General features: G+C 41.7%; 1 protein-coding gene across 3 annotated transcripts in view; it reads left to right on the plus strand.

Annotated features, from left to right (window-relative positions):
- The window catches only part of FARS2 (phenylalanyl-tRNA synthetase 2, mitochondrial), a 522,892-nt gene that overhangs the window by 52,092 nt on the left and 449,093 nt on the right, over positions 1-21,707 (plus strand). The window contains exon 2 of one of the 3 annotated variants that reach the window (XM_032341009.1): positions 562-648. The exons of the other annotated variants lie outside the window; for them this stretch is intronic. The gene's annotated coding sequence lies outside the window, so the exon portion shown is untranslated. The remainder of the gene's footprint in view (positions 1-561; positions 649-21,707) is intronic. 3 annotated transcript variants of the gene reach the window in all.

The following is a 21,707-nucleotide window of genomic DNA, read 5'->3' on the forward strand; positions in this document are numbered from 1 at the left end:
AGACATAAAAATGACTATCTTAACCATTTTTTAAGTGTACAGGTCAGTGGCATTAAGTCCATCCCCATTGTTGTGTAATCCATCACCACCATCCTTCTCAGAAATTTTTCATCTTCCCAGACTGAAACTCAGCACCCATTAAACCCTAACTCCCTGTTCCTACTCCCACTCTGTCCCAAGTCCCTCGCAACCACCCTTCTCCTTTTGGTCTCTATCATTTTGACTGTTCTAGGGATCACATGTAAGTGGAATCAGACAGTGTGTGTCATTTTGTGACTGGCTTAATTCGCTCAGTGTAATGTAATCAAGGTTCTTCCATTGTAATGTGTGTCAGAAGTTCCTTCCTTATTAAGGCCGAACTATATTCCATTGTATGAACGTACCACATTTTGTCCAACTGTCTATGTACTATTGGGTTGCTTCTCTGTTTTGGCTATTGTAAATATGCTGCTACAAACATGGTGGTGAAATATGTTTGAGATCTTGTTTTCAGTTCTTTTGAGTATAGCCTCCAAAGTAAATTGCTGGCTCATATGGTAATTCTATGTTTAATATTTGTAGGAACTGCCGTACTGTCTTCTACAGCAGCTTTACCATTTTACATTTCTGTCAGCAGTGCACCAGGGTTCCAATTTCTCCAGACAGGAGGTAGGTACTATTCTTGTTTCAGTATTACAGAGGAGGAAAAGAGGTGCAGAGAGGTTAAATGGGCCCACACAGCTAACATGTACAGTCTGAATCTGATCCGTGTAGTCCGACTCAGAACCTCTGATATCCGGGAAAGATGAGGCCCAGAGAAGATTAAAGACCTGATTAAGGGCACTATAACTAATGTAGTATTGGAGTCTGGGTTCAGACCCAGGCAGCTTGCCTTCAGAGTTCATATTGTTAAACACTCTTAGATTTAGTGGTTGTTTTTTCTTTCTTTCTTTTTTTTTTTGATAAAAACGTTCTTTTAAAAAATTCAACGTTTTGTAGAAAGATACTAATTTTTGAATACTTCTATATGGTTTTCCCTGCCATTCTAAATTTATGCTTTCAACTGTTCTGTTGTTTAAAATATTATCCTAGGAAATGTGTGCAGTATGTTCGATTTTCTCTTTATTCAGATTTCTTGGGTAAAATTTGCCTTTAAATGTTTTGAATAAGCATGAATTGACTCTGGTAGAATTTTTTACGCATCCTCACTCTACCTACTCTGCCAGAAGTTTGCTGTCAAATAAAACCAAGCAAAGTGATCTCAAGCTGAATTTAAATTGGGGGAAACGTGGAGGGTATCAGTGGTAAACATCAAGGACGTTTTAAAAATTCCAGTCGAGGGAGTTTTCTGGCTCTGTCAACAGAGGATCAATAGCTAGGAAATGTACTTATGTTTTTAACCCCTTATGTTTTAAATGTGTGTTTTGTTAAGAGGGTGTGCATTCTCCCCGAGAGAGTAGTCACCAGGGGGCTTTGTGGCATTCTGAAAACAGTACCCTTCCTCTGTGCGGCCGGCTCAGCTTGGCCTCTGTGTGGGCTCATGTTCCAGCCTGTCTCTAGAGCCTCTCGTACCACTGCCAGGGAGGCACCCTGTGAAAATATAGACCCAGAGGCCTCTTGGACCCTGCTCATCCAGGCAGACCCTCTGGGTGGGCAACTCCTATACTGCCCTTTAAGCCTGGGGGTATAGGGGGGCACTGGGTATGCATGGCCTCAAGCACCTCCCCAGCTGGGTTTGGGTTTTAGACAAAGACTCCTGTCCCATTGTATCAGGGGTCCACAATCAGCTGAAATGACCTTTCTGATCTGGAAGATATTTGTAGAATAATCTTATTCAGTACTCTGTACTCCACCTAGGGAGCTTGAAAACGTAATGATGCCCGAGGCCTGCCTCCAAAGATGCTGATGTAACTGGTCTAGTGGGTGCCCTGGCCATTGGGATTTGTAAAAAACTACATAGATAATTCTAAAGTATGGTGATGGTATAAGATTGTTGCTCTAATTTCTCTTGACTACCTGGTTCTTTGGGGTCTAATTAAGATTTTTACCACTGCAGGTCGCCTGGGTGGCTCAGTTGGTTGGATGACTGCCTTTGGCTCAGGTCATGATCCTAGAGTCCCAGGATCAAGTCCTGCATTGGGCTCCCTGCTCAGCAGGGAGTCTGCTTCTCCCTCTGACCCTCCCCCTTCTCAGATAAATAAATGAAATCTTAAAAAAAAAAAGAAAAAGATTTTTACCACCACAGAAGATACAGGAGGTCTTTTCTCTGGTTGTCCCTATGAGTGGGGATTGTTGGAATATATTTCTCAAATCCAAAGGAATCTCTTCTATTTCGTTTATCTGTGGTTGAAAATTATTTCCGTATCTTTAAGGAATATGTCTTCATATTCACACAATGCTGGTTGCTGCAGAGGACAGATCGTACTTACCTTGCAGAACCTTAAGTTTAAGAATATAGAGGAAAGACAACTGTTTGTTCTCCAGGATTTCAATGCTAGCTCCAGGTCACTGAGTTCCGATTTTAAAGTGAAGACTGCAATGATGTTGGAGCTGACATTTCTGCAGTTCTGGAAGGCTTCTCATTTAGACCATCACTACCTATAGCACCTTTCCTTCTGTGATTTAAATCCTCAGCCATATCACTACTTTGGGAAATTTGACTGTATTTTTTTTTAATAATATTTTTTTATTTCTTTTCATCGTAACAGTATTTATTGTTTTTGCACCACACCCAGTGCTCCGTGCAATATGTGCCCTCCTTAATACCCACCACCTGGTTCCTCCAACCTCCCACCCCCCGCCCCTTTAGACCCCTCAGATTGTTTTTCAGAGTCCACAGTCTCTCATGGTTCATCTCCCCTTCCAATTTCCCTCAACTCCCTTCTCCTCCATGCTATTTGTTATGCTCCACAAATAAGTGAAACCATATGATAATTGACTCTCTTTGCTTGACTTATTTCACTCAGCGTAATCTCTTCCAGTCCCGTCCATGTTGCTACAAAAGTTGGATATTCATCCTTTCTGGTGGAGGCATAATACTCCATAGTGTATATGGACCACATCTTCCTTATCCATTCATCCGTTGAAGGGCATCTTGATTCTTTCCACAGTTTGGCGACTGTGGCCATTGCTGCTATAAACATTGGGGTACAGAGGGCCCTTCTTTTCACTACATCTGTATCTTTGGGGTAAATACCCAGTAGTGCAATTGAAGGGTCATAGGGAAGCTCTATTTTTAATTTTTTGAGGAATCTCCACACTGTTCTCCAAAGTGGCTACACCAACTTGCATTAAGCAACCTAGGTGAAATGGATGCATTCCTGGAAAATTATAAACTCCCAAAATTGAACCAGGAAGAAATTGACAACCTGAATAGACCGATGTCTAGTAACGAGATTGAAGCAGTGATCAAAAACCTCCCAAAAAACAAGAGCCCAGGCCCTGATGGATTCCCTGGGGAATTCTACCAAACTTTCAAAGAAGAAATAACACCTATTCTCCTGAAGCTGTTTCAAAAAACTGACTGTATCTTTGAGTAAGCCATTCAGGCTGAGGGCATCTGGTTTAGAGGAATGCTTTGTCCTAGCCCCTCCTGGGTTGTTTGAGGTTGTTTAAAAGAGTAGTGGTGGATCTGGCATCATCTTTCCCATGTCGGATTGTGGCTTCAAGATTGTTTGGTTGAAATTTCACAAAGTTCAGAGACGAGATTTGGAGTTTGGGGAAACAAATATTCTTTTTGCTTTGATTTGGTTTTAAAATGAGTATTTAGTAAAATTTTCTAACTTTGTCATTGTTTATATTCTGTGTGTTTACGAGCACTCTTGGTCAGTAGTTAAAACAGAGAGGACGTATGATTCATGGCTGTTTTCCTGCTGTGTATCTCTTAGACACCCCAGTTGAGGGTAGAAAATGTTTGAGTTACTCTAGTACTTGAGGACAAGGACTTCCTGACCCACTCCCAAACCTTTCAGATACAGGCACAGAGAAGTTTGTACATGTATATGTGTATGTATGTACACATGTACTTAGTACATGCATACATAATGTTATCTTTATTTATAATCGTACATAGCTGCTAATTCAGAGTGACATGAGGAAATTCTCTTAGGGATATCTGCCTTTTGTCCTCCTTGATTTTTTCAAAGAGAGGCACATTTGGGTTTGATCTGGCTTTCACGTTTAGATAATTTCATAATAGTTGTAGCGGCTGGACTAGGAAGGTGGCTTCCTTCTCGCATTTGTGTGGATTTCTCCTTTTAGTTAATTACCTTGGTGACAGTTGTGTGTAGAGGTGGAATGAGAGCACTGATGGGCGAGGGGACCTGATTGCTTACATCAAAGGCAACAGCATTTTGTCATTTCCGATGTCCTAGAAAATGAAGGCTGTGCCCCACCCCCTTCCCCCCGGAAGGACTTGAAGGGGCTCCTGGATCAGTTGGAATGATTTTTCTGCTCTGTACTCTCATTTGTTTTCCCTGTCTCCTTCCCTGTGATTATTCTTTGGCTGTTGACCTCCAGGGACTGATTAGTTACACGTGTTGCTCAGAAAAGGTCAAGGTTATAACATACAGCACTTAGTTTTCTGTTGCCTTAACTTAGTTTTTAAATGGAAGGGCATGGGCGCCTGGGTGGCTCAGTGGGTTGGGCCGCTGCCTTCGGCTCAGGTCATGATCTCAGGGTCCTGGGATCGAGTCCCGCATCGGGCTCTCTGCTCAGCAGGGAGCCTGCTTCCCTCTCTCTCTCTCTCTGTCTGCCTCTCTGTCTGCTTGTGATCTCTGTCTGTCAAATCAACAAATAAAATCTTTAAAAAAAAAAAAAAATAAAAATAAATAAATGGAAGGGCAACAAGGTACCAGCAAATTCTCTAAAAACATAGCCAGTAGTTTTGTGGAGGAGGTTTGGCTGGCCCCTCCTAGCTCCAGCCCAGCCCAGTGCCACCTCTGGGTCTTTCAAAGCCAGCAGCAGTCCGTCAATGATAGTTTGTGGCATCTTCCTATAGGGAATATAGACTCAAATATTATATTATGGTGATATGGGGAGGGGCCACTCTATGTAGGTTCCATTTCAGTCTGGCTAAGTGGGGCCCGATAATCTGCATTTCTGATGCACTGCCACATGATGTGGATGCTGGTCTGTGGACCACACTGGGGATAGCAAGGCTTTGCTCTAAAAAGCCTACTTAAATCTCCCCTAATGCCTAAGAGGAGCAAAGATGTTTGACTTGTCTGCTTACATGGGATAGCATATGTGCCTAGCCAAATACCTCTGGCCTAAATACTCTCATGGAGAGTCAAGGTTAAAAAAGTACCTGTTTACTAGGTGCTAGACAGAGCTCTCAGAGTTCTTTTCATATACTTGATCCTCACAACAGGCTTAGTGAGGTAGGCACTGTTATACCCCTATTTTATAGATAGGGAAACTGAGGCACAGGGGCGTTAAGTAGCTTGACCAAGGTCACATTAACTAACAAGTGAAAGAATAGGGCTTGGCATGCAGACAGTGTGGACTCAGTACCCCAACTCTGAAAGGATTGCCGTGTGCTTCCTCTAAGGTGTTACATTTGTAAGAAAGTGGAGTCAGATGATGGCTCAGAAATGAGTGTCTTGGTTTGGATATTAGGTGGTTCCAGAAGGCAGGCTGAGTACAGGTGTGTGTTTGGGATAAGGAGGGCTTAGCAGGAGAGAGTGGGTTGTGCTGTTCATGTTGAATGGCCAGGATTAGTGGATGAAGGGAAGACTGGCATGATGCTGGTACCTGAGGAACAGAAGGGCATGTGGAGCAAACTTCTATTTTAGCATTTCGATGTATCAGATACTGTGGTTTATGTTCTTTTTCTTTCCTTCTTTCTTTCTTTTTTTTTTTTTAAGGGTTTTATTTATTCAATTGACAGAGCAAGTGTACAAGTATGGGGCTGAGGAAGAGGGATAAGCAGACTCACTGCTGAGCACAGAGCCCAACTCAGGGCCTGATCCTAGGACACCAAGATCATGACCTGAACTGAAGTCAGATGCTTAACTGTCTGAGCCACCCAGAAACCCCTACATTCATTATTTCTTTTGAACCTTATAATGACCTTAAGGGGTAGGTATCAATTTTAAAGATAAGGGAACTGAGGTTTGGAGAGATTAGGTAATTTTCCCAAAGTCGACAGAGAGGAGGGGGGCATAATTTGAATTTTAAGTCATTTGCTTTGCAGCCTCCCAGGGCAGGGCCTCGGAGTAGAAATTCAGATGTAGAGACAAGGTGAGAATTTGGTTGTTGACACTGCGTTATAAAAGACGTGCTTGGCCAAGGGATGAAGGTAAGAACACAAGAGGTGCAAGGCAGGGAACCTACAGGTCTCAGTGTTGGCCATTTAAAATTGGACTTGAGTTCCCTAAGATCTCTGTGTGTGGGGACTGGTCCCCAGGTTGGACACAGGGCTGAAACTGCATGTGGGGTTAAGTGGCTCCAAGTTTAAATCAATTTCCATCTGGTGATTGATAGTGTGTTGAGATTGGATACTCTTCCTGACCTGTGTCTTTCATTCCTGAGTGAGCCCAGGAGAGGCCAGTCCTGCCCTCACTTTGACTTTCCTGGCGCCACCACAAGTGATGAGTATTTCTGTTTTCTTCCCCCATCTTTCTGATTATTACATTTCTTGCCACAGACATTCCTCATTGCTCCAAATGTGAAAATCTGAGCTTATTTACTTTAAATGATCACACAGTCTCATGTGAGCCCATATAAATCTCTTTAACAGAGAACTAACCTGATAGCATGTGTGCTGTGCCTGGGGAATTCTCTGTCTCAGGATGCTCGCAATGGAGGGAATTGAGTGGGGTTAGCTGGTGGGCACTGCTCATTTCTTGGCAATCATTGACAATATGGGACACCTCTAGGTGATTCTCCATGATGCTGTTCTCTGCACATGGCTCCCTGCCCATCATGCAATGAAAAATGCCTCTGGTTCCCTTCCTCCATGGGTCAAAGAGCAGGCTTTGCCCTCTGGTGTGGCCTCTCTCCTCTTTATCCTTATGATCAAAGGCTTGTACTCCATTTTTTACTGTTTTATTTTATTTTTTAATTTTAACTCAATTACTTAATTAGTTAATTTTCTAAAAAAGAGAGAGAGGGAGAGAGAATAGGAGAATGGAGGGGGGCAGGAGCAGAGGGCAAGGGAGAGAGAGAATCTCAAGCAGGCTCCATACCCAGTGTGGAGACTGACATGGGGCTCAGTCTCATGACCTGTGATCATGACCTCATTCAAATCAAGAGTCCAACACTTTCCTGCCTGAGCCACCCAGGCATATATATATATATATATATATAAATAATTTATTTTTATTTTTATTTATTTATTTTTATTTTTAAATTTTTTAAAATTTTTAATTTATTTTGCAGAGAGAGAAACAGAGACAGAGAGCACAAGCAGGGGGAACAGCAGAGGGAGAGGGAGAAGCAGGCTCTCCGCTGAGCAGGGAGCCTGATATGGGCCTTGATCCCAGGACCCCAGGATCATTATCCGAGCCAAAGGCAGATACTTAACTGACTGAGAGCCCTCCATTTAAAAAAAAGATTCTCTTCTGGGGCGCCTGGGTGGCTCAGTGGGTTAAGCCGCTGCCTTCGGCTCAGGTCATGATCTCAGGGTCCTGGGATCGAGTCCCGCATCGGGCTCTCTGCTCAGCAGGGAGCCTGCTTCCTCCTCTCTCTCTCTGCCTGCCTCTCTGCCTACTTGTGATCTCTCTCTGTCAAATAAATGAATAAAATCTTAAAAAAAAAAAAAAAAAAAAAAAAAAAAAAAAAAAAAAAAAAAAAAAGATTCTCTTCTAATGATAGAAGCATCAGAACTATATTATAAAAGCTAAGAAATAGAAGGAGAAAAAAACACCCCCATTCAGCATCCTAAAACAGTGATTGTTATTTCCTGAAGTGGTTTTTACATGTTTGTATCTGTTTTCTATCTGCATTCCCCATTAGTGCTATGTAATTTCCATCATTACCATTTTAATGGTTGCATAATGTTCTGTAGTATACCATTAATGATTTAGCTGTCTTGTTAACAAGTACATTGCTCCCAACTTTTCACAATTATTAATGACACTGTAAGATATATCTTTGTGCATGTGGCTATTTCCATATTTTGAATTAGATTCTTACAAGAGAGTCCCAGGTGTGGCATTATTAGGTCAAAGAGTATGAACAATTTTATGGCTCCTTAAACATATTGCCAGATTGTGGAACCAAATTACAATGTCATCACAAAGTCATTTGTTTCCCAGGTGGCTAGCCAGGGTTGGGGTTGCAGCCTCTCTCAGTAGGAAGGTGGAGGGTGTGTGTGAGAGTGTGTGCTCATGTGTGCACATACAAAACTCACTGATTCAGGTGTGTATTGATTTAAACTGCAATGACATGGGGCGCCTTGTCATTGTTAAGCATCTGCCTTTGGCTCAGGTCATGATCCCAGGGTCCTAGGCTTGAGCCCCACATTGGGTTTCCTGCTCATCGGGGATCCTGCTTCTCCTACTCCCCCTGCTTGTGTTCCCTCTGTCTCTCTCTCTTTCTCTGTCAAATAAGTAAATACAGTTAAAAAATAAATAAAAACAACAAAAACAAAACCTGCATTGACATTATGCATTGTTCTTGTTAATAGGAAGATACTAGGTGTTTTGTGCCAATATAATAATTGTTCAGTTCATTGTTTAATATCACAGTGTATTAGACAAGGAATACAGCAAGTTATATATATTTCCTGTTACTTCTGGAATTTTGAAAATGTAAAAAAATTGGCAAAGGTTAATTAGTAAGAATAGTCAGCCACTGGGACGAGGTTCTTAATGGCCCTCTCCTTTTTGAGAATGCCTAATGATTTGAGGGGAAGGTGGAATTTGAAGGCGGTCAGTAGGTCAGGCAGTAGGTCAGTAGGCTCCTCTGCTCAGGAGCTTGCCTAACCCTGGGCAGCAAAGATGCCCTTACCTGGTAACTGCAGTTTTCAAATGTGGAATTGAGTGCTTATGTTGGAGGGGCTGTGGGGAAGCTACTTTGATTAGTTAGTAATTTGTTCTAGATCATTGCTATTACAATTTCATCCAGTTCTTTGTATTTCCCATTGGGCTATAAACATTAAATACCTTACATTGGGGACTTTTTTTTTTTTTAAGATTTTTTATTTATTTATTTGACAGAGAGAGATCACAAGTAGGCAGAGAGGCAGGCAGAGAGAGAGAGGAGGAAGCAGGCTCCCTGCCGAGCAGAGAGCCCGATACGGGACTCGATCCCAGGACCCTGAGACCGTGACCTGAGCCGAAGGCAGCGGCTTAACCCACTGAGCCACCCAGGCGCCCGGGGACTGTATTTTGTAAAATCCTTCATTTTTATGCCTGTCCCCTGGATTGTCTAGCATATTGTTTTGTATCTTATGTATGTTGTAGTGGCTTTGTGTCTTCTGACTGACTGACTGACTGACTGAGGGAAATGAATGCTCTATCCAGTGGTCCCAGGAATTCTGCAAAGCCTTGTGGTTATGTAATGGGATTGGCCAGGTCTTGTGCTCCTAAGAGTGAGTGAGTGGGTGTATGTAAAATCTGCAGCCAGCCAACCTCACAGGGGTAAAGGAAGAAGAAACTTGGTGGAAAAATTACCTAAGAAAGTGGTGCTGGAAAAGATCTCTCTCTCGCTCTTTTTTTTTAAAGATTTATTTATTTTAGAAAGAGAGAGGAAGGGAAGGGGCAAAGGGGGAAGGAAAGAGAGAGAATCCTTGATCAGATTCCCCACTGAGCATGGAGCCAGATGTGGGGCTCAGTCCCAGGACCCCAAGATCATGACCTGAACGAGGATCAAGAGTCTGATGCTTAACTGACTGAGCCATCCAGGCGCCCCTGAAAAGATCTCTTGACTCTTGTGTATTACCCTCTGCATCATCTAACAGTTCCTCCTTATTTGATAGATGAAGAGATAGCCTAGGAAGGCCAAGTGGCTTCCTCAAGGTCAAACAGATTGTGGATGATGATTGGGAATTCCCTTGGGTCCCACTCTAGTGTCCTTTCCAGTACACCCTATTACTGGGTGACCCTGTTATTGGGGGTACTTGTTACCCTCATCCCCCCTTGCCCTCAACAGATCTATATTTGTATTTTTTTCCCCCATATGCCCACATTCCCTTCTCTTGTAGCTGCACAGAAATGTGTTTATAGAGGTTGTGACCTTGATGCAATAGGTCAGGTCCAGAGCTTTAGATGAGAGCCCTGATATAGTGTGGGATCAAAATTCGGTTCATACAGAATTACAGCTTTGCATTATCACCTCCGAATTTGAATTGTTAGTAACTTGTTAATTGTTAACTTGTTAATTATTATTAACTTGTTATTTCAGAGGAAGAATATTCAGTATTCATTGTGGTACATGATTGGAGTGTGTATTGGCCACAACTGTGATCCTAATAAAACTCTCATTATGATCCATATGCACAGGGTAGAGATTTAAGGTTGTCAGGGAGCATTAACGTCGAGTTTCTTGATTTCTCTTGTGTGACTGAAATCTAAACCTCAGTGTTGCATTGTCTGTGTGGTGGTTTTCCTTCCTCTCGGTAACCTCTTCCCCAAATACAACAAGCACATTTGTTGGCACAGTGTTAAGTTCTGAAGCTAAGGGCTTTAATAGTGAGGCAAGTGCCCATGGTGAATGTCAAATGGAAGAACTGAGCAGACAAAGCAGGAGGGAGGATGAACAGTCTCCTGGTCCTTTTAACAACACTGTGATATCTGTCCTGGGATTTGAATGATTTGTGAATGACTATAGCCTGCTCAGTCCGAGGTGGCTCGAGGCCTCTGGAAATTGATGTGAGCCACATCAGCTGTCAGTAGTTATAGCTACTGGGTAATCGCGTCTGGAATTTATGGGTATTTACATTTCGGAGGGCTTTGACTATGTTTCTGTAACTTTGGAGTAGAAATGTTTGTCCTTGGTATGACTGAATAGCTTATTTTATGCATGGTGCCAGGGTTTCAAACAGTCTCAGTGTGTAAACCACTTTCTCCCTGCGAGAGCACAAAGATAATCTCGTTAATCCTATCTGTAGCTAGTGGACAGGATGATTTTTGTCTGCATCCCACTAAACTAGCTCCATGCTGCCTTCTGTGCAATAACCAGTAATACGGTTACACGGTAAAAAGAAGTTAGAAGCGTCTTACCAAACTGTTGTTGATAAAGATTCTGCTACAGCTTGCTGACGTAGATACTTTTTTAACTTTGTTTGAGCTCAAAGGGATTAACTTTTTTTTTGGTGATAGGAACTATTAAGCCTTTTCTCAAAAATTTAGAAAATAAGGAAAAACTCAAAGAAAATTATCCCAAGTTCCTTCCACTTGAATGCAAGCCACATATAACATTTCAAAATTATCTTTTATTCCTTTTCTATACATAATTTTTATGTGGTTATAATTAGGTTCTTTTTAGAGAGTAAGAGAATGTGGGAGGAGGGGGCAGAGGGAAAGAGTTTTACACAGACCCTGCGCTGAGCATGGAGCCCGTCATGGGGCTCAGTCCCGTTACTGAGCATGACCTCAGCCGAAACTAAGGGTCAGATGCTTAACTGATTGCGCCACCTAGTCGCCCCTTTAATTAGGCTATTTTTGAAAACATTTTTTTGTTTGTTTCTTTTTTTTTTTTTAAAGATTTTATTTATTTATTTGACAGAGATCACAAATAGGCAGAGAGGCAGGCAGAGAAAGAGGCGGAAGCAGGTCCCCACTGAGCAGAGAGCCCGATGAGGGGCTCGATCCTAGGACCCTGAGATCATGACCTGAGCCGAAGGCAGAGGCCTAACTCACTGAGCCACCCAGGTGCCCCTTTCTTTCTTTCTACTGAACACATATGTTTTTCCTTGTATTATATCCTTTACAAAAACCTAATTTTTCATCGTTTATTGAAATATTTGCTTATTTTGTCAGTGTCTGGACCAGCGGCTCAGCCCTTTCTCGTCAGTGGATTTTGCAGTGCCCCTTAGTCATGGAGACAGACCTGAGCACATTGTCTTTCCAGTTAGTAGTGACGGGCTCCCTCTTTCCTTTGAGAGTCTTTGATTGGCACAGCTCTGATATTTTCCAATCGCAGATTATCTTCTAGTAAACTTTCTGTGCATGAAGTTTAGTATATATTTAGGATTAGTTCTTTTTTTTTTTTTTTTAAGATTTTATTTATTTATTTGAGAGAGGATGAGAGAGAGAGAGAAGAGGGAGAGGGAGAAGCAGATTCCCCACTGAGCAGGGAGTCCAGAGTGGGACTTGATCCCAGGAAGCTGGGATCAGGACCTGAGCTGAAGGCATACGCTTAACTGACTAAGCCACCCAGCCACACCTAGGCTTAGTTCTTTAGGATATTTTCCCAGAGTTGAATTGTGGTCAAAGAAGATTAAACATTTTGATGTTACACACACACACACACACACACACACACACACACAGAGTTTTATGTTGTATATTTTATGTATTATTTTCAACAAGGTGATACTAGCAATGCCTAACTAACCACAGGCTACACACTAACATTGGGTATTACTGCTATTTAAGCTTTGTTAACTTGATATGTAAGAAGTAGCATTGAGTTTTTAATTCTTTGCTTAGCAGTGGGTTTGAGCATTTTGGTGTGTATTTGTTAACGAGTTGATTTCCCGTTTTATGAATTACCTCAGCTTAGTGCTGTGGTGGGTAGGGAAGTGTGGTGCCTTTGGGAATCTTGGTGGAGTGACTATGATTAGGACATGAGGTTGCCCTGTGGACTTAATCTAGGCAGGACCCTGTTTTGAGCCTTAGCTTCTGCCTTACCTAGTGGCGGGTAAGCATTCACCCTCCCCACTTTGCTTCAAGAGATGAGAATCTTTTAAGACTGAAGTCAAGGGTTGGGGGAGGGGGGCTGGCCAGTTTAGACGGTAGAGCATGGGACTGACTCTTAGTCTTTGGGTTGTGGGATTGAGCCCCACTTTGGGTGTAGAGAGTACTGAAAAATAAAATCATTTTTAAAAAAAGGATTGAAGTAAAGGGAGAGTGTGAGATTTTAATTTTTATTAAAAAAATGGAACATGGATGTAAGAGTTTTTTCACTTTTTAAAAATAGGCCGCTACAAAACTGTTCTTCTTCCTTTAATTTTTTCCTGAGGTTATTGAGTCTCTCCTGGGCCCGGTGTTCCCTAGCTGAGGGAGCCCCGTAGTATGCGGTGGCCTCAAGGCAGAACGGGAGCACTGTGTCCTGTGAAGGTAGACAGAGCCAGGACACCTGGATGGTGACAAGAAAGATCTGGGTGAAGTCACAGAAGCAGGAAGGAGCCCAGTGATGTGGACATTTGTAGGTCCTGGAGAGTGCTGAGGGCAAGCGCTGAGGTTTGAGCTGCAGGGGTGTGGTTCTGTAGAAATGGATTGGAGGGGGACCAGGACAGGAAGCAGTAACTCCCCTGGGGTGCCAGGGTAGGCTAGGCACGAGCTGATAGGGGCTTACATGCCCCTGCATCTTAAACCATCTGTGGCAAAGGACCATATTTTTTTTATTTCTAATCTTTGTTGATGGATTTGTTTGTAAATTATGAGAAACATGAATTATTGGAAGAATGTGACAGCAGTGCCTAATTGCTCCAAAAGGATTTGTGTGCTTCCTCTCCCTTTCCGTCCTTACCTTACCACGGGCTGGCTCTGGGCATCTGCAGACCACCCCTCAGTTGTCCCGGCTCTTAACATCCAGCACTACATCAAGCACTTTCTGTGCACGGGGCAGTGGTGCGTGGTTACCATTCTCTGCCAGTGGCTGTGCTACACGCAGGAGAAACAGTGGGACGGGAAGTCAGGCCTCCGCCTTCTCAGCTTCTGTGGTCTTGCTGAATTAGGGGAGAAGTGGATGAAGGTGGGGGAGATAACTAGGGCTTACTGGTGGATGGGATGCGGAGGATGGAAGGAGGAGGGGGCGGACTGCAGGCTGACCGGCAGCAGCAGGGGCTATCTTTCAGTTCTGGAGGGTGCGAGATTCTTTTTAGCCTTGAACTGTTATATTTTAAAGAGAGGACATCCTATCTTTTTAAACAGCAAAATGATTTACATCCTGCTGCAGATTTGCAATGAATCTCCAGGGAAGAAATCTAGATGGCTGGGGACAGGGGTGGGAGGGAGCCTTACTTTTCAATATATATCTTTGTATCTTTGGAATTTTGTAGTGTTTGTATCCGCTCTCCAACAAAATATGTTTAAAAATGGGTTTTTTACAACAGCTATGGATAAATTTGAAATAAGAAATGTGAAGACTAAAAAAAAAAAAAAGGAAGAAATGTGAAAACTTATCTGATGAAACTTTAAAGCTGAAGGGATATGATAGAATGGTTAAAGGAAGAGTATAGAAAGGAAGGCTTGGTAGTAAAAGTGGTCACTTCTCTGGAAATTTGTAAACTAAGTGCTTTCCCAATTCAAAAGAGCAGTAGTATTTTTTGTTGTTGTCATTTCTCCAGAATTTCTCTGGAGAAATAAAAATGTGAGAAAAACCTGGGAAATTCTGAAAAGTATAAGAAATGAGTAGCAGTTAAGCTTATTGGATGTTAAGGTATGGCATAAAGCTAGAATTACTTAAACCCTGGACCTGGACAGTTTAAACTTCTTGCTGTGGAAGAAGAAATAGACAAACAGATCAAGGGAACAAAACAGTATCCAGAAGTAAACCTGAAATGGACCTGAAATTAGATGATGATAATGATGGTTTTCAGATTGCTGTAGAAAATATGTTTGTCCAATATAAATGTTCAGGGAAATGAGACTAAACAAAATGCATGTTTCCCCTTTCACTCTTTACACCCAAGGGAATTCCAGATCTAGATCAAAGATTTAAGTGTGAAAATATGAAATAGTACAACTATAAGAAAACAAGGGTGTACTCATTTGTAATTTCAGAATGGTGAAGACCTTTCTCTGAGCTGTATACTTGTAACACACATGGCCAAGAAAACAGTTGACAGAAAGACAAAGTTAACTATCTTAATTCTGGAAGAATTCATAGATGCAAGTAATAAAAAGACTATTAGTCCAACAGTTTGTGTGTGTGTGTGAATTGGTAGTTTAAGAGAAAATAAATAGATGCTGCTAAAAAAATAAATGAGATGTGCTGCCTTGCCGATAACAATTATTAGAAGGTAGGTCAATGAGATACTATTTTTGGACAGTTTGGCAAAAAAATAAACAAAATTCCAAGTGCCAATGAGAGTTTGGGCAAATGGAAACTTTCACCATAAAAACATGAGACCTACAGACAATATCAAAATAGAATGCCCTTTGCCCTAGAAATCCCACCTTTAAAAAATTATCTTCTATTTGAACTTAACAATGATTTGCTAAGATACGTGGCGGGGGGGGGATTCTTATCCCAGCATCATTTTTTACGATAGAAACCTGGTGACGGCGCGCCTCAGTGTGGCACCGGTCAGGTAAATCCTGGCACCCCCATGTGGCAGTGTCATCTGTAGCCACCCAGAAGGTGAGGAGACTTAGGTGCCAACAGAGCAAGCATTCCTGGGAGAGTTGCTATTCAATGGAAAACAAGATGTGGTCCTGTTTGTAGACAGATTAAATAAATCCCCACTCTCCCAGAAAGGATCCCAGGAAACATTAGCAGTTGTAGGAAAAGTGACAAAGTAACCGAGAAGGGGTTCCATCTGAATTATGTGTGTGTGCGTGTGTTGTCTGTTCTATTATTTTTAACTCAACAGGGAGTATCTGAGTATGAGATCATAGGGCTCTCTTTCTCTGAAACTCACACACATATCTACACTCCCTAATAAATGTTACTTATAAAACAAATCCTGTAACATTTTCTTTATTCATAGATTGTGATATTAGACTGAGATCAACTTACTTTGTTTATCCTGTCCTCTTCAGATACGTGAAACTCTCTTAAGATTGAGACCTTTTCAGTTTTTGATCTTGGTGGTTTAATTAACTAAGAAGAAGACCGTGAGCCTCTTTTTAATCATGGGCATGGAGAGTGGTAGAGAACCTAAAGGTTTGTTAAGTGATGGGGACTAGGGACTTCTGATTTGATCTGGCTGTCAGAAGGAAGACAAAAGGCACCCACAGACTGCTTTCTTTCATAACTATAATTTAATTTATTTCTGATCCGTAGTGATACAATATCTCCAGTGTAGCCCCATGTGAATTTACCTACTGTAGATTTCTTTGGGGGTAAAAGTTAGTTTAAATAACTTTCCATGTGTCATCGGATCTTCTGAATGTTTATGGGTTTTATGCAGTAAACATATTCATCCACAAACCAAATTTAGGTACATAAAGTTCTTGGACTACTAATGAGCTTTTTAGATGTGTGTGATGTCTGTAAATTTGAAGATAATTTAGAAAAAAGCAAATGGCTTGGGACCATCTTCTGGCAGCAATTCAGATTATGAATGAAGCTGCAGTCCTTGTGAGTGTGCCGTCCATTCAAAAGCAATGCAGTCTTATTCAAGGCATTCATGTATCCCCAGAAATTAAAGTATAAAAATTTTAATAAGAATTTCTTTTGGGCTTTGCTTGCTATTAATCTCTAAGTCTCATAACTTACATTTGTATGGTATTTTTGTGTGTATGTGTGTTTAGAGACTTTTTTCCCCCCACATTCTCACTTAGGCTTCCTAATGACCTTGGGAATTGTGTTTATTACTTGAGGATTTATTGTTTTTAGTGTTTGACAGTGGAGGGCAATATTGCCAACTTAAAAAAGACGTTAGCAATGGTGCAGAATATTATAGTACCCAGCAGGAAGAACCAAGGACATATCAAAACTTAAAGATTTGACTCATTTCTGTAGCTGCTGAGAATGTGCTCATTGAGGAGGGTTTTGAAAAATAGGGTTAATTACCAGGATATGCTAGAAAGCGTGGGGCACTTTTTTCTTGCCCCTCCCCTGCTCTGGGCTATTATTTCCTCAAGAGCCATCTCTCAAAATTTTAAGACCATGGGGCCAACTATTGGTTTCTTGTTTTTAAGGGATCCAACCTGGACTTGAATACAGAATGGAATGCGAGTGCTAGACATGCTGGAGACAAGTGTTCAACAGTGAAGGCACAGTCCCATTCCTTAGGAGCTTCCATCTGATGCTCCCTTTTGGGGATGTGTGGTTACCAAGGAGGACATGCCCCCAGAGAACTTGGTGTTTAATGGGGTTGCTGTCTAATCAATAGGCAGACCTGACACTTTGTATTCAGTGTTGTAATAGGGGAAGTACAAGTTGTCAGAGAATGTATAGGCATGGTCTTTAACCCAGATTTTGAAGAGTTCGGATAAGGAGGGGAAGAAGTGGGCGGGGAGAGAGAGAAAGAGAGAGAGAGAGAGAATTTCAAGCAGACTTCCCGCTGAGTGCAGAGCCCCACTTGGGGTTAATCCCATGACCCTGAGATTACCATCTGAGTCAAAAGCAAGAGTCAGATGCTTCACTGACTGAGCCACCCAGGCTTCCCCAGAAGATAATTTCTGATAGAGAATTTTTTAAGGACTCTATAAAGTACAGGGACCTCTTCTGGGAAATAGATTTGTACAAGACTTAGTGAGGGAGGAGTGTCCACAGGGAATAGGCTCAGCAAAGCCTTGGGTACAAGTAAGCACGAGAAAGTGCTAAAAAACAGAAAATGGTTCAACAAGGCTAGTTTGTGGCTTGGAGTTCGAGAATCTTAAGACATGAATTTGGAGAGGGAAGTGTTAGTTTCCAAAACTTTGCTGATTTTGGAATCACCTGGGAATTAAACAAAAATACTGATAACTGGCTCCCACCTCCTGGCATTGTGACTTAATTGGGATGGGGTATGCTGAGGCATTTATTTCCATGTGTAGCAAAATTTGGGAATATCCAAGACAGTTTATGAATGTCTTGTATAATCCTGCTGAGTCATAAGTATTTTATCCACAGAGACATTTTTGGCATGGAGGAGCTACTGGATGATTTTACCAGTAGAGTGACTTGATCAGACTTGTAGTTTGGAAGATCTTGCTGGTTGCTTTGGGGCAAATAGAATTAGAAAGCTGAAACTGGAAACAGGGAAACCAGTCAAGGTTTCCCTTAGATAAATGAAGGTGGCCTAATGGAACGAGTGACAGTAGGGATGGAAGGAGGCAGATGGATCCCTGAGGTACTGAAGAGATGGATTCAGAAGAACTTGTCGTGGGTGGGATGGGGGTGTGTGGGGCAAAGGGGAGTGATCATTGACTGAGGTGGGTGAGAGCAGGGAGAGCAGGGATGTTGTGGTGGAAGGGGTGGGCCTTTCCTCCATATTTCGGCAAGGATCTTGAGAACTGCTGGTTTCTCCTTCCAAGGAATAGTTGAGAAAGTCCATTAATTCTTTGCTAAGCACTGACCTCATTTGATCAACTGCCTCTAGCCTGATTTCCCTTCTGGTGGACCTTATATCTTATTCTTTGCAGTTCAAGTGGATGTCTTTTCTTTAATGATTAATGATCTTGCATATCTCAAATGCATTAAGAGATCTAGTAAGGGAGATTCTCGCCATACTTGTGATCCGTGGGAGACCTTGTGGCCACCGTGGCTCAGTGGCATCTAAAGAGCTTTAGTTTTCATAGTTGGGGAAATGTAAATTTCATTACTCTTTCATATAATTGAATTGGGGATTTATATTACCTTTCTTTTTCAAGATTTTATTTCTTTATTTGAGGAAGAGAGAGAGAGAGCGAGAGATAGAGCACAAGCAGAAGAGAGAGGGAGAAGCAGGCTCCCCACTGAGCAGGGAGCCTGACGCGGGGCTCCATTCCAGGACCCCGGGATCATGACCTGAACCGAAGGCAAATGCTTAACAACTGAGCCACCCAGGCATCCCGTGGAATTTATATTACTTTTATCTAGAAAGTTTTCAGAGAATTTTTGAGGCAAATTCTATATAGCAATCTGGATTTCTTTGAGAAAGAAATACAATCTGTGTAAAAAGTTCAGTTGTGCTCTATTTCAAGAAAATCTAATATACAAACATCTGAAATGATAAAGCTGGCAAATCGTGGGTGGAGATAATTGTTGGTTGATAATTTTGCTAATGGATTATTGGCTTTGAAAAGAAGTGCTTTAGGAATCTTTCATAATGTAAGTTTTCTATGCTCATTTAAATGACTTGAATTTTAGAAATAATATTTTGGGATAAGGAAAAGCCTGTCTGGATATTAGGTAATTAACTACTATTGTATTTGTAACGAGAACCCTGGGAAATCATTAAAAAGGGTTAAGACCCCCACATAATGCTGGACAGTGTCAGGAAAGGTGAATATTCCTTTATATATATGTGCTCTCCGACCTTTTCCCATTACTGTAGCTTTTGTGAAGAGTTGTCTCATCTCTTTCCATGCACGCAGCACCTGAAGAACCCCACAGTGAAATCAAAACTGTGTGTGACATTTTGGTCTGTTGACATGAATGTGATTCTAAAATCGTAAATTATATGTAGTGGCATTCAGTATAGATTTACCTATGTAAATAAGTTTTGAAGCCAGAAATTATAGAGTTCGATGGGAAATTCATTTCCTGGTGAGAAAAAGGAGCTAAGAGAAATTATGAGTATTATAATCTGGAAAAAAAACACTGCACAATTTGAAAAATAGTAAGATCTTAACATTAAGTATTGCAGCAAAGTAATAGCTCTCCCCGTCTTTCAAAGAAAGAATGATACACTGGCAGCAAAACATGTGTTTTCCAAAGCATCAAGATATATTATTGGCAGTGTGTTATTTTGAAAAGAATTTGTTTTTTCTCTACAGAGTAGAATGATTTTTAGAGAAGTGGGGAACAGAGGGCACCCGAATACTTAACACATTTGTGATGGGCTGGTTATAAATGCATGTTCAGAGGCAAATGACCATGATAAACAACCATACAGGAGCCTGCTTCATATGAAATGAAATCATTTGCCTCCTGCCACCTTGCATGGCATCAACAAATGAATCGTGCACGAGACGTAAAACAGCAGATACTGCTGGTGCTCGTCCTGTCATCTGCCAGGGCTTCATTATGGAGAGGGATGCTGGTGGCTCTCCAGACTAAGCTTAACTGGCAGCCTTCACTGACTAATGGAGCCATATTCGTGTTGGCTGACATCTGGTTTTAAAGTTATTTATAAAGAAAAGATCGTTGTAATCCAAACAGAGATACTTTTTAAAAAAGATTTTATTTATTTATTTGACAGAGATCACAAATAGGCAGAGAGGCAGGCAGAGAGAGAGGGGAAAGCAGGCTCCCTGCTGAGCAGAGAGCCTGACTCGGGGCTCGATCCCAGGACCCTGAGATCATGACCTGTGCCAAAGGCAGAGGCTTAACCCACTGAGCCACCCAGCTTCCCCAAACAGAGACTTTTAAATGTCAGATGTACTATGCAAAATTCATCTAGGGTGAGTGGCACCATAGGAAGAATTAGTTGCTTTTCTTAACACTTGTATGTGCTGAGGGTGTTTTTCCTGTGTGCAAATGGCATTCCATATAGCATGTTATAAACAAAATACTTGAAATAAACATAGATTTCTGTAGTTTCGAACACTGTAAATAGGACTACTGTACCACCAAAATGACACATTAATGGGACAACATGGAAAGATCTTAGATGTCCACATTCCTGTCCTCACAATGAGAAAGTAAGCTCAGCAAACTGAAAATCAATGACTCCTCTCAGATCCTTCAGGGAATCGAGGTTACAGGGTAAACTGGAGTCCCAAGAAATGGAGAGAAGAGTGCCTACCACGAATCACAGTTTATCAGAAGCAGAAGTCCTGAAGAAGAGCCCTCCTTCCCTGTCCCCCTCCCCCCACCGCCTTTTCCCCCTTCCCCCACCAGGACTGGTAAGAACAGTTAAACTGTAACAGGTGAATTGCTAGAGGCTTGGTGTGCACAAGCCTGAGAGTTCAAAACTACCAGGGCCCTGTACTGGGGCGAAGGGCTCTATGCTTTCATGAATTTTACTTCCAGGAGCCCTACCACAGTCTCAAAAATCTTGTTTCTGGCAGTGGGAAGGGGAAAGAAACCATTTTGAAATATATCCAGAGCATTTTGTTCTCCTTAACAAAAGCATGCCCTAAAGGAAACTATTTTACTAAAGTTTAACAGACCAGGAGTTTACCAGAACATAACTAACTGACTTGGGGGATGGGAAATACCCTATTCTAGCTTCTTTTATACTTTTGGTCTCACCTGAGGGGGAAAAAGAAAGGTGAGTCACACTTGAAGGTCACAGTCCAGGGACACAGTCTTCCTAGAATATCGGGACCTACTCCTAGCCCTGTAGAGGTCTTCTCTTTCTCCAACACCTTACTGCCACGTCAGTCATGGACCTGGATAATAAGAAGGATTATCAACAGCAAGACGCAGACCCTATGTAAGAGAAAGTCAAAGGCAACAGGGAAGACTGAAAAAGGGATAGTAGAAAAGTTTTTAGCCTCCTGATACCTAAAACTAACAGTAAACCCAGCCTACCTCCTAGCCAGATACACATAAAACTTCACATTGAACACCTCAGTTCCTTTAACACAATACATCATGTCTGTCTTTCAACAAAAAATTACAAGGTATGCTAAAAGGCAAAATAGTTTAAAGAGACAAGTGAAGCATCAGAATCACAGTCAGATAGGGAAGAGGTTTTTGAATGGTCAGACTGAGCATTTAAAATAGGTATAATACACGCTAAGGGTTCTAATAGAAAAAATGGACAAAATTCAGGAACATGGAGATGTAAGCAGATAGATGGAAACTCTGGG

This window comes from Mustela erminea, chromosome 4, assembly GCF_009829155.1.
Source record: "Mustela erminea isolate mMusErm1 chromosome 4, mMusErm1.Pri, whole genome shotgun sequence".
NCBI lineage: Eukaryota > Metazoa > Chordata > Mammalia > Carnivora > Mustelidae > Mustela > Mustela erminea.